We start from the raw sequence: 12,753 nt of genomic DNA on the forward strand, positions 1-12,753 counted from the left end.
TGCCACTGGACACGCCTGCACCGGAGCTGATCGCCTCTGTGAGTCTTCATGTCCAAACTGCACAACAAGGGGAAGCACAACGGGATCTGGAGCAAAATACCCTTGTGGGGAAGGGAAGGGAAGTGGCACAGCTCTGCTTTGATTCATCTAGTCTCTGCGGACCCAGAGGAGAAAACAGACCCAGGAATCCAGGTACCAGATCGTTTACCCCCAGCAGAAGAGTCCCTGTGCAGTCTTCTCCCATGCAGAGCATTCTTGGAAGGACAGTGCTACTTGGAGCCCTAGAACGGGGATGTTTCAGAGACAAGAGCTGCTTGGACCTCCTAGCAGTCACCATCAGGACTACTCACCCCACATCCCCCAGTAGAACATGGAGGCACTCTTTTCACCCAGCTGTAAAGACAAGACAGGAGTTGGTTTCCCATGGAAATATGAAACAGAGTCAGTCTAGCAAAGCACAAGGGTTGATCACAGAAGACCTACAGGTAGGTAAGAAGCCTAGCTGACAACCAGAATCCATAGCAGGATCAGCATGGTGGCATGTCCGCCAGATAAGACTTAGCCCATACAGTGCTAATTGCCCAAGTAATGCTAATTCTTGTAAAACAGCTTGATCCCATCCCCCCTCCCAACAGTACATTTATGGAAACATTAAAAACCATGGAAAAGGCCTCATAGCGTACCACAAAAAATAAGGATCCATCATTGCTCGAATGAAACCGCAAGGCTTGCACTGGGTTTTTTCGCAAGGAAATGGAAATCATGCTGACATACAATTGTTCCACCCCCGTGTTCGCCTTCACACATTTCTTACAGGTCAATTTTAAAGAATTAAGTCTTGTTCAGCTAAACATCTGGTGGCTGTTGCTAGAGGAAACAGACTATCTGCAACATTTGAGCAAAAATAATGAGTTACATAAAAGCCAGACTGCATAAGCAAGAACAAGCGTTTTGCCAGTCTATGAACCTCAAACATTACATGAAACCCTGTGTTTAATTTTTGGGTTAGAATACAATGAAGTGAACCCGTAAGCACTACAAAAGCCACAAAGATTCGAGTTTTCTCTAAGTTTATGAGAATACAATCATGCTGTATTGTAATTAACCTTCTAGCTAGCAGCTGTCCTAAAGATTTTCCATAAACAGCAGAGACAGATGAATTATAGCTTAAAAAAGGACCAGTTCAGCTCTAGGCATTTTCAGACTTAGATCGAGTCAGCACAAGTTGAAGAGTTATAGAAGATGGTTTTGGTCATTAACTATTTGAGTTAGGGGCTCCCCCATGCCTAGTGGAAGAATATTTTTCTTTAACACTGCAGAGCACCTTTTCGGTCACTGTCCCTTTTTCCTCAGGGCTTATCAGTGTTTGGAGACCAACACCCAACAGTTGAAGCTATGCTGCACTAAACAGGGGGCATGATTTTGTGGAAAAAGTTGAGAAGCCACTCTAATGCCATCACCATTCAAGTCCCTAAGATCAACTAGAAGCCTTGTAAGATTACAGATTTTTGATATGGGCTTTACAGATCACGAAGTCCCACAACAGGAGAGGCAGCATTCCTGAGACCATCTCAAGCAGCGCAGCTCTAATATACTGGAATTGCACTTCACATTATGTACCTTTCTACAAATAGATATTGCTGTTCTTTGAGGAGAGATTCAGCACTTAAATAATCCAGAAGCCTGATGGATGACTAATACAACTAGAAAGCTTCGCGTACAGAAGGATATTTTAGCTACCACACATCATCAGGACTGCTCTCAATACGCAGCCAAAGAACAGCGGAGGCACCCACAGCTTTCACTGCTGTCTCCCGCTTTTTGACATAGGCTCCAAGACTGATTCCAACTAGCTTCCTCCAGCACTGCCTGGAGAGGTCCACTCTGCAGTCAACCCCAATCGCTTAGACAGCACAGTGTTCTCCCGTGCAAGCCACCATTGGTCTAGGTCTATCCCATACCACTATGTACTGTGTCTACGACTATGCAGAAAGCCACTCCAACACACCACTTACTGAGCACAGCAGAGATGTACCACGTGAGCAACTGTTTAGGCTGGGAATTTAACCATTTACCAGCAGCCGCTGCTGCCCTTGTTCGTTTATGCCATCCAGGAAAAAAAATTTGCTCCTAAAGCCAGATTCCTCAAGCTGGACATGGTTCACCAAGCACACTGGAGGCCAACACAGCAGAGTTGAGAGCTAACTCCTCACTTGCATGGACAACACCTGTTTCCAGAGCACAACACTGGAGTGGAAGCACCTGGCACAGGTTTCACCAATGCTGGGAAGAACTCAGGCCAGCGCACCTCTGCTTGGGGACCCTGAGGCAGGGAACACGCAGATGAAGACACAAATGCTCCTTGAACAAGTAATGACATGAGTCGGGGTGCTAGCTTATAGAGGAGTATGGGCAAGTAGAAGTCATGAAATGAGAAAATCAGAGCTTCTTTAAATATTAAATTTAAATATACAGAAAAATAAAAGCAAGCAGAAACAGAATACAAGTGTAGACAGCTTGGGAGCAAGATCCATGGCTGAGACAGCAGCACTTTTCAGTGTCTCGGAATTGATAAAGAATTTCAGTAATGCATGATCAACTTCTACTATATTAAAAAAAAAAAAGACAAGATGGGTCTCCTCATTGTATCATTTAGCATTCATGCTGCCTAGCAGTCTGTGCTAAGAATCCACATCCTCAGGTGTAAGTGGCTGAACAGAACACAAGGGGGGGGAACAAATTAGACATTGTGAGTCGGGTAGAAGCTTCGCCCAAGTGAAAAAGCATGCTACAATCCCAAACCCCATCAAAATAGGTTGATCTGATAAAAAAAAAGTTCCCAAGATCCCAGACATCTTACAGGCAGGAAGAAAAAAAACAAGCCAGTGACTTCAGTCACAAGAGAAACCCTCCACAACATCACATCAAAGCTTTAGACTTCAGGGCTTATCTTTAAGACAAAACAATATAAAATGAAGCATAGTCAGATGACTATAGTCTCCGTTGGATTCATACAAAGATATTAAAAGCACTGTACTGTACCAGTCTGAATTGCTCAAACTAAAGACTTTTCAAACAATTAATGGCACTCCTACTACTGGCACCAAAAAAGATAAATCGGTTTTAGGGGATGAAACTGCAGAACAATTTGAGATACCATATCAAGCAACATTGAAAACAGATTTCTCCTCCAGGCTGGAAGCTGCTGAAAGGATGAAACCATTGTCCATCCATCTGCCCCCCCCTCAGCTGGAATTACCAAAAAGCAAGAGCTCATTAAGCTTTCTACATACACAATGCAAAATGGAAATTAGTTTAGAAAGAATATTTTTTCACATCATTTTGTCCAAAAGTAGAAACAGTATTCCCAAAGGATGATATGCAATTATGGCCCTAAACAAAATGCTCCAACTACTTAACCAGTATCACTTAGTCTGCACTAGCTTATGTTTGAACAGAAATATAGTTTGTCACTATACATATGTTTTTTCAGAAGTCTAGAAAGGGAAATCTAGTGCCAGTTTCACTCCTGCAGTACTCATTACGTACACCCAAAAAAACCTCCTGCCAAACAGAGACTTGCACTGCTCTCAAGGTCATCACTTTATCAAATCAAAACACTTGCTTTTTTGTTTACTTTCATCACTATTGCCTGTTTCATGAAATCAAGGTGTCTATCCACACTGAAGTCAGTCAAACACTCTCACCTACAAATGTTATTCCCTTTGATTTCTCCCTTCTGGAGAGGAAAATTTTCCCAACACCTTGGGTTTTGAGTTTTCTGCTCATTTCATAGGTCAGTTGTAATAGAATAGGCAACCTAGCCCATATTTTACTTGTCACACTGGAACAAACGCTTATATACAGAGCACATCAATTCTCCTCCCGGTAACAAAGTTAAAGCACTTTTAGAGAAGCTTCAGTTCACCACGGAAGACTTTGGACTCTCCCTGACTTTAATCTTACCCAATTTCCTTGTTGGAGATATTCATCACTGACAAGCAGCATTGCAGCTACCTACTTCTCAGCTCAACACGTTTCTAAAAATAAAGCCAGGGAGAGTAGATCAGGGATGCAAGTTCCCAGAGAAGTTACTTCAGGTGAAAAATGCTGACAAAATTGAGAGGAAAAAAAATATCAAAATGGAAATAAGGATTAGGAATTGAACAACTTGCATTTGGGTCTCTAAGCATCCTTCCACAGGCTTGACAGATATTTCAAGTACCCTGGTTATAAAGTTACTGGATTTTATAGTGTCTTCCCTTCTATATGGTTGTTTGGGAGTTTTTTTAGGAAGGAATATTTGAGCTGCATGTTGAGACGCTCCAGAATATCAAAGGCACATGATACTCACCACACGTTTTGTAATTCACTTCTTATGTTTGTTATCTGAAATCACAGGGTAGCAAGTGCTGGGGCACAGGAGCAGCAGAGCAGCCAGCCAGTCATATCTGTAGTGAATCTGGAAAAGAAAGGGCATTTTTAGAAAGTCTTAATGCAAGAATTCATACAAGCAACTTCCAATCTTGCTTTATTCTGCTAAAAAAAAAAAAGCAGCATTGCTTGCAGTTTTCAGTTTAATATAGTGGCTTCCAAGTATACTGTGGATGAAAGAGCCAAACACCACTTCTTACAGGAAAGTCTAGTATTTCTCCTTACCCCATGTCAGGGCAAACTAATAGCTTTCCATGCAATAACATGAATTTTAGTTCAGAAGATGACAGCGTTTTCTTAAAATATAGATGTTTCTGGCTCTTCAGTAATTTTGATTTTTGTTTTTGGTAAACTGTGTTTCCCCACCTTGGGAAACAGGTTCCCAAACCTGAACTCCCGTGACACAGCATCCCTAGGCTGGCTCCATCTCCTGCGATGCTCCAGGCACTTTGGTCAGAAGGAAGCACAAGGGGATTTTTTGTTTGTGCCTTTTCCCCTTAAATAACACCTTCCAGAGCACGCAGCCCACAGGGCAGAACAGGACCCAAACACCAGTTTCCGAGGGGGAGTGTGCTGTAACAGGGATGTGAAGGTTGAACCAAAATGAAACTATTTCAGAAAACTCTGCCCAGGGTGACCAGAGAGATGCTGTTCTGCATTCAAAACTTGGGCATTTAACTTCCTTTGGAAGAAAACGCATGGATTGTTCTAACAAAAATTAAAATTTTAAAAAGCAACTTTAAGTTCTGAGAAGCTTTGACCATCATCTAGAAGACCGGTTCTTCTGACACGCTGAAATACCACGTTAGACTCCCTTACACGGGCTATATGCAACTAGGCTCCCCAGTGCCTAACGGGCACTCAAAGCCTATGCCTAAGCTAGCACTTTTATCCTTATTTTCTTAACTATTACAGCAAGGGTAGAAGTTTAAGGGTCCATACCAACCTCTCAAACTGCTTGTTCTGTAAGCTCACAGGGGAAAAAAACCAGTCACTCTATCCTGACCACAGCAGAAGGAAACCCTGTACCAGAGAGCATTTTTGCTTTCTCCAACATCAAGTGAAAGACAGACTGAAGTCGCCATCACCGCTGCTTTGACTGAAGCACGCAGGAATTTGGTCCACCTCTGCCCTGTACTTTCATAAGCTTGTTGTCAGTCCAGTCCAAATCACATACGTGCTCTTCCAATGTCATTCATGATTTCCGTCCCCAAGAAGCTAGAAGTATTGCTCAATGGCATTGTACAAGACTTCAAAAGTCCCCATGAGCTCACAACAGCTGTTATTAATTAATCCTCATCTACAATTATCCAGCACCAGCTCCTGAATGAAACCAACCGCCGGGGTGAGGAACACATACCACCGCTCCACAGCTTCAATGTACAAGCGGTGAGTGACACCCATTCCTCTAAAATGAAAAGGCATTAGGTAGTTGAATATATCCCCCAATATTAAGTTTATTGCAAAGCATTTAAGGCAAGCTTTTGTTCTACTTGACATTAAAGCTGTTCCAAGTTATTTGACCAGGTCAAAGGCTGCAGCAAGAAAGAACCAGCCAAACTTGTACCAAATTAAGCCCTACAAGAAAGGGAAAACACAAGCACCTATATTCACAGGAAAAGAGAGACCGCATCTTTATTTAGTTACACGATTGCAATCCTGACACCACTCTTGGGCAAAGAATAGGAGTATCCCATTAACATGACACTCCACATATTTAAATGCTGAACACCCTTTAACCCGGTGAAGTTTGCTCTTTTGCCACCTTGAACACATCCCAGTTAAATTTAGAAGGAAAAACAGAAGCCGTGCATAAAAATTCCAAATAGGGTTCATTGGCCAGAAACTGCCTCAGTTTCTTTACATAAATACCAACCTCTACTAAGAAGCAGCATCTCCAAACAAGGAAGCTAAACAGAAGACTATTCATAACCCGCTCCATGGTACAATGAATTTACTTTAGGAATAAAAGTAAATAAATCATCTCATGTTATCCTAAGGTTCGGGTTTGAACCAGGGGTTAGACATTCTTCACGTTCTGCTCAAAGAACAAGACAACAGGCGCGTTACGGAGGAGTCAAAGTGTAACGTGAGAAAATCCCCCGTGCCGGTCAGCCTCTGCCACTTCCTGCTGGGAAGGCCAGGTGACAAAAACCCGTCCCCACCTCATACAAGACATTTACTAACAGAGCTTTCGACCTGCAGCACAGCAAACACGACTCCTCCCATGTTCACATGGATGGGGCTCCAGCACCTTGAGAGCACCTGAGGTTCAAAAGGCAGAGCTCATTTTCCATCCTTTCCCCGGCCATACACCGATGGTGCTGGGCTCACCCAGAAATCTTGCCCATTAGCAAGATAGCTCAAGCAAAGCACAGAGGAGCCCAGAGCAACGAGAGGATTCAGCTCACGACTGCAGCACACATTAAACCTGGATGAGAAGCCAGGAACCTCATTTAGCTGCAAGCATGGCTTGATACAGAAAGCCACCTCTCGCAGCAACAAAAAGCAACGGTTAACAAGCGAGAATATGTGGACAATGTGGTTGGAGCACTAGTTTATCACGGTAACGAGCTCCAGTCTTTCTTTTTCCAGAAAGCCTCGCTGCCCAAAGCAGAACCCAGGGGACCATGTCCCTTTTCGAAGGGGAGACTAAGGCGACCAAAAGAGCTGCTATGGAAAGAAGAGTGACAATGAGAAACGCAGTCTGAAACCATGAACAGCAAGAGGGACCCCTTCTAGCTTTTGACAGATAATTAAGCCTTTTTTGTGTTTAATTAGCACCTCCAGACACCGAACCCATTTCCTGTGACATCTCCTTGATGGCACTAGCTAGGCCTTAGGCTTGAAGACACACATCTCAGCTTGAACTCAATAGACCTTGGCTTCGTACGACCCCGCAGACGTAATGCAGAATCCTTCAATGAGGATGCTCTGCTTCCCGCCAGGCAACTCGCTTCAGGAAGAAGAGTTATTTATTTTACAGAGTGCCAAAACCAGGATACAAAGCATTCGGGGGTGTGGAGCTGGGCGTGGATGGGTCCCACACACCTGTATTCTGGACATGCTCCTCTGCATCGCTTGATATAACCACGGCAAAGCCACCTCTTCTCAGCACACCGCCAACAAGCAGCATTTCTGTTCAGCCCTCAAAGGCCATGATATTCAGGTAAACACCACCACATTGGCTAGAGAAGCCCCACAGACCCCCAAAACCTCTTTCAGCTGTCAGTGAGAGAACGAGGTTACACTAGAAGCTTTAAGCCTCACTAGATGTTTTTCCCCATTACTTTTCAAAGCAAGGAGCAGATGAGAAGCTTGTTTCAGTTTCAGAGTAAAAACTCACATCCCTGCAGGCAGCTCGTGAAGAGGTATTTGCTACCTTAGAGTACACAACCAGGTCTTTCATCTCCTCCAGGGGCCGGGAAGAATCTGTGCCAGCCTGAACCAAGACACACGATTTCCAAGGCACAGCGCTTGAAAGTTCGGGGTATAGCACAGACACTTTTCGGCTCCCGGAGGAGGGCATCACTTCTGCCGCAGTGAGGAAGATGACTCTACAAACCCATTCCTTATTAGTTCTCTTGGGAAGCTGGTACACAGACAGTTTTTGGATCTTTTGTACTTGAGCTCATTATTATGTTATTACCAGTTAGCAGCACAAAACTCTGGGTAATACTTGAAAAAGCTTGTCGTCTTTAGCTTTGAGGCATTTATAGTGTTACCAAATTAAAGCATGGGAACAATCTTAAAATTCCAACCTAATGGACACTGCCCTACTCCAAAGTCTTCACGCCGTCCAGCATAGCAGAAAAGGTAAGACTGCTCCCAACAGCATTAGAGGGTGGAACAAAACCTCAAGAGCAAACACAATGCTCCAGCACTCGCGTCGAGCTCAATGAGAACTTTGCTTAGCAGTGCACAGAATGTGTAGTTCTCCAGAAATAAGTGCCTTATTTGAAAAGCAACCTGGATCAACGTACGTTCAGGTGAGCAGATTTTCAACCAAAAGAGTTCCACGCCCATATGGAAAAAATAAGGTCTCTGTAGACCATTTCTGGTGTGCAGGAAAGCTGTTTCAGGAGACCTCCACACTGCCACAGTTTCTGTTCCAAGTCAAATACATAAGCATTCATTGTCTAGAAAAAGGCTTGCCTTCCCTCTTAGGGGGCATTTTTCTGAATGATAAAAAAACATGCAAACTATCTCAGGGTAAGCACCATGTTCTTCAGTTTCATTTTACAGCTCAGTATTTTGTTCTCCTCTCATACAGACCTTTAGCCAGAGCTATTAAAAGAAAACCTGGAACACTTAAAACAGTGAAAACAAACCCCAAAATATTAAGACAGTTTCAAAATTTCAAGAGATACTAACAGTTTTAGAGACTCCACAAGTCATACCTTCAGTGGCTGGGGGCAAACTAGCAAGAGCACCTTTGTGTATTAAAGCCTCACCTCAAACAAGCAAACTCCCAAAGAAAAGTCTGCCTAATGGTTAAAACCATTAAATAGATGAGTTCGTAGCATGAAACATCCCTCTCCTATTCTGCCAATGCATAAAGAACAGCTCTTCAGGGGTAATAAAGATACGAGTATGACAATTCAGGAAGTCCAGCAAATTTAAGCTGCATGTTGTATGAAAGTAAGAGGAAGGAGTGAGTCCCCGTTTTTAAGCTCAATCAGACAAGAGCAGCTAGAACATATCACCTGCACCTCCATCCCTATACTGTTCTGGTTGCTGAACAGTTACAGAAATTATGAACGGATACAGCTCAGAGGACAGCAGCAAAACACCTAAAGCCATGTCCTCCGAGAGCCAAAGAGGTGAACCAAAGAATAAGGCCCATCTAGCTTAACCGCCAGCTTGAAACAGCAGCCATAAGCAGATGTCTGGGAAAGGGAAAGGAGAGGGTAAGCATACATAACTTCTCCATGCACTCTTCCACCTCCAGTGGTTTCTGTGTCCGGGCCTTCCCAAGTCAGTTTGGGCTTCTGGGTGTTCAGGAACATTCGGCGCAGCATGTCCAGTTCCCCTCTGAACTCGCCCAAACTTTTTGTAGCCACAATAGCCCTTGGCTAGTTCAACAAGTCTGCTATTCACTGCCTGAAAAACAACGTCCTCCTGCTTCTTCTGAACCCGCCTCCTGTTAGCTCCATCTGATCCTCCCTGAATCTCACAGCAGAAGTGGACCGTCCTCCCACATCCACCACTGATGATTTTGTTGATCTGACCTAACGCACTGCCAACCCTTTAACATTAGCTAGATATAAATAACAACTTCTCGTCATAAGGGAAAGAGTAAGAGACCAACTTTGATTGCATAGACTAAATAAGCAGCCTTATGTGCCAACTAGCTGTGAATAAATAAGCAGTTTTATTTGCCAGTTATCAGTAGATATTAAAACCTAGCCTAGTGGACAGCAGAGCAGCAGTGAAGCAGAAAGGACCCAAACTACACATTAGGCTGTCTGCTCTCAAAACATGGAAAGTAGCGGTGTCAAATGGGGAGAAGTCACACCTTGTTGGGTAGATTTTGCTGCCTTTTCACCAAAAACAAATACATTCAACACATGGAAAAGACCTGGACAGAAAGCTGAATGCCTTAACAACTTACTTGAAGCAAAGCTCCTGCTTGGGCTCAGTGATTTGCAAATTCCTCCCTGAATACACCCCAAAGCCGACATCTACATTCATTCTACTCAAGTGAAGAGAGTCAGCTTTTATTCTGACACTCTACTTGGGCACTGCTCAGAACAGTATTTATTGTCTGACACCTAGGTAAAAAAAAAAAACCAACACTGCTGCTTGCAAAAACCATTTGACATCTCTCTCTCTCAATTCCCTTAACTCATGAGTAGCCCAATTCCCTTAACTCATGAGTAGCCCAATTCCCTTAACTCATGAGTAGCCCAATTCCCTTAACTCATGAGTAGCCCAATTCCCTTAACTCATGAGTAGCCCACACATTTCAAACGTAGCAAGAGAATGCTGCAAGCAGATCTAGATCTCAATTTTGCCTTTACAAAAGGAAAACAGCAAACAAAATTTTCTGAGTTACCTAGCGGCATGCCTAACTGCGATCTCTGCGTGTGTGAAGGTTCGATATTCCCAGCAAGCTGCTGAAACCCACATGTACTTCTAATGCATAACAGGAAGCCTACATTTTGTTAACAGCAAAATATTGAAGACTTCAAAACTGATGCCAACAGTCTTTGTGATGAAAGGGAACAGAATGGTGCCCTCAAATAAGACAAGGAGACTACAAAATTTAGAGAAAACATGCAGGCAAGTTCAGATAGAGTCTACTCGCATCACATGAATATCATGAAATGAAATTCTTTAAATCTTTTGACTCATCCGGAATAGTCCTGCTTACTCTAAATTAAATTTCATTATATAAAGTTTTCACTGCCTATACTTACTTGAGATATTCCCAATATGGAGCTAGACTACATGTTTCCAGCAGCAAGCAATCATTCAATATTACGTGGTTCAACAACATCTCAGCCTGAGTGCACAGAGACATTACAGCCCCACCGAGGACGTTCACGAAGATAACTATATTTTATCCTTTCGATACTAGCCTCCACTCCTGAAACCCTGACCTGTTTGAAACAGCCTCCAAAGCCTGAAACTCAAACTGGGAAAGCCCACTCAAGGAGTATTTTACTTTTCACTTCCAGATGATTTAACCTTTTTCCCCCCCAACAGCTGCAGATACTGTGCAAGAAACAGTAGCCTAGAAGAAAGATAGTGTGTGGCTCCAGGAAAAACCACCACACATCTTACCCTGAAACATCTGCTTTTTACTCTTTTTTTACTGCAGAGCAAAGAAAGAGAGCTTTCCCTTTGGCTTCCCCTGAAACGAGAGCAGAGGGGAAACGGAAGCCAACGAAACAGCGCCGAGTAACGGTCTGGGTGCCTTGAGTTCAGAGAGGGCTGAAACAAAGCATCCACCTTGATTAAACATTGAGTTATGATAAATATTTAAAAAGTGGGATTTTGAACTCTCACTATCTTATTGAAAGAGGCTTTAAAGAACACTCTGATCGCAATCTGTCTTAAGTGCCTCTCCACAGCACTCACTCACCTTGCATCTTCCTCCAAAACACACAGTACCTGGATCACACGCTGAGTGTTACTATTATCACAGTGCACTTTGCTCATATTTTGGATTTTTCTTTTTTCTTCTTTTCCAAGGATCCCTTTATGGGTTACGAGAGTCACACAGTTGATATTCTTCTAGCGTCTGCACAAGGAACATTTCCACTCCCAATCTCGCTGGGAGGAGAGGTAAACCCTTCCTAAGTCAAGTCTAAAAGAAGTCGTCCCAAATGGCATTTGTCTTACTAGACACGGTGAAGTTCACATTCCCAGGTTTCAATCCCAGCCTGGATCATGTAATAACACTTAAAAAAAAATCCCATCTAGTCCAAGGAGTTTTCTTGCAACATCCCTTTGATTAGCATCTGAAGATGAGTTTCTTCAGTTCTTCATACACTTCTGAAGAAAAGGGTAACCAAGCTCTGTTACAGAGCACTCACCTCTCCCAGCCTTCGCAGCAAAGATGATTTGCTCGACATTCCCCCACTTACTACATTGGTTTAATAAATCATTAACAGACTCTTAATTTAATGCTCTTTAGAATAGCCTGCTCAGCTGATACTCCTCCTCAAGCCTAAGCACAAGCCAGTAAACCAAATGCAGATATTTGAGATCCTTTTTCCCTACCTGACAGATTCAGAAAGCTTGCCATGTACTCAGGTGACACCACTGGCCCTCTAAAGAAAAGAGGTGACACTTTCCAAGAAAAGCCCACTCATCTCCATTCATCAAGGCCTCTGCTGCTCCTCAAGAGTTTTTGTAGACTTTAGCTTCTTTGCAGCTTCTGGTTATCCCTCGTGGTTCTCCTCCTCCATGTGTGAACCCCATTTAGGGGAGACCAACAACCCACAGGGGCCCCAAAAGTTGGAAAGATGCTTGCCGTCTGGAACTTGCACCAGGAAGAAAGAGATCTTTGAAGGAAGACCCAAGCATGTTCTCCATAAGATGGGGCAACCGAAGAGCTGCAGCAACCCCCAGCAGGAATTCCTGCCAGTTTCTCCCCTGCCTGTGCTTATCAGACCCATTTGTGAACAAATCTAACTCATTATAGCAACAGGAGAAAACCAACCCAACAATACCCAGAGAGCTTTGTGCCAGGTTAGAGAGTTAGGGCAGCTCAGGAACAGGTTTGACGAGCACCAGCAGCGGTACATGGGAAAGGCAGGACCAAAACCTCCCCTTTTGGGCACAGCAGTTACCACCACAGCCTTGCAA

General features: G+C 43.5%; 1 protein-coding gene across 4 annotated transcripts in view; it reads right to left on the reverse strand.

Moving 5' to 3' along the window:
- Nucleotides 1–12,753, reverse strand: part of CSNK1G1 (casein kinase 1 gamma 1) — a 112,736-nt gene that overhangs the window by 86,857 nt on the left and 13,126 nt on the right. For all 4 annotated transcript variants that reach the window (XM_076348619.1, XM_076348616.1, XM_076348618.1 and 1 more), the window contains exon 2: nt 4,355–4,462. The gene's annotated coding sequence lies outside the window, so the exon portion shown is untranslated. The remainder of the gene's footprint in view (nt 1–4,354; nt 4,463–12,753) is intronic.

This window comes from Aptenodytes patagonicus, chromosome 10, assembly GCF_965638725.1.
Source record: "Aptenodytes patagonicus chromosome 10, bAptPat1.pri.cur, whole genome shotgun sequence".
Taxonomy (NCBI): Eukaryota; Metazoa; Chordata; class Aves; order Sphenisciformes; family Spheniscidae; genus Aptenodytes; species Aptenodytes patagonicus.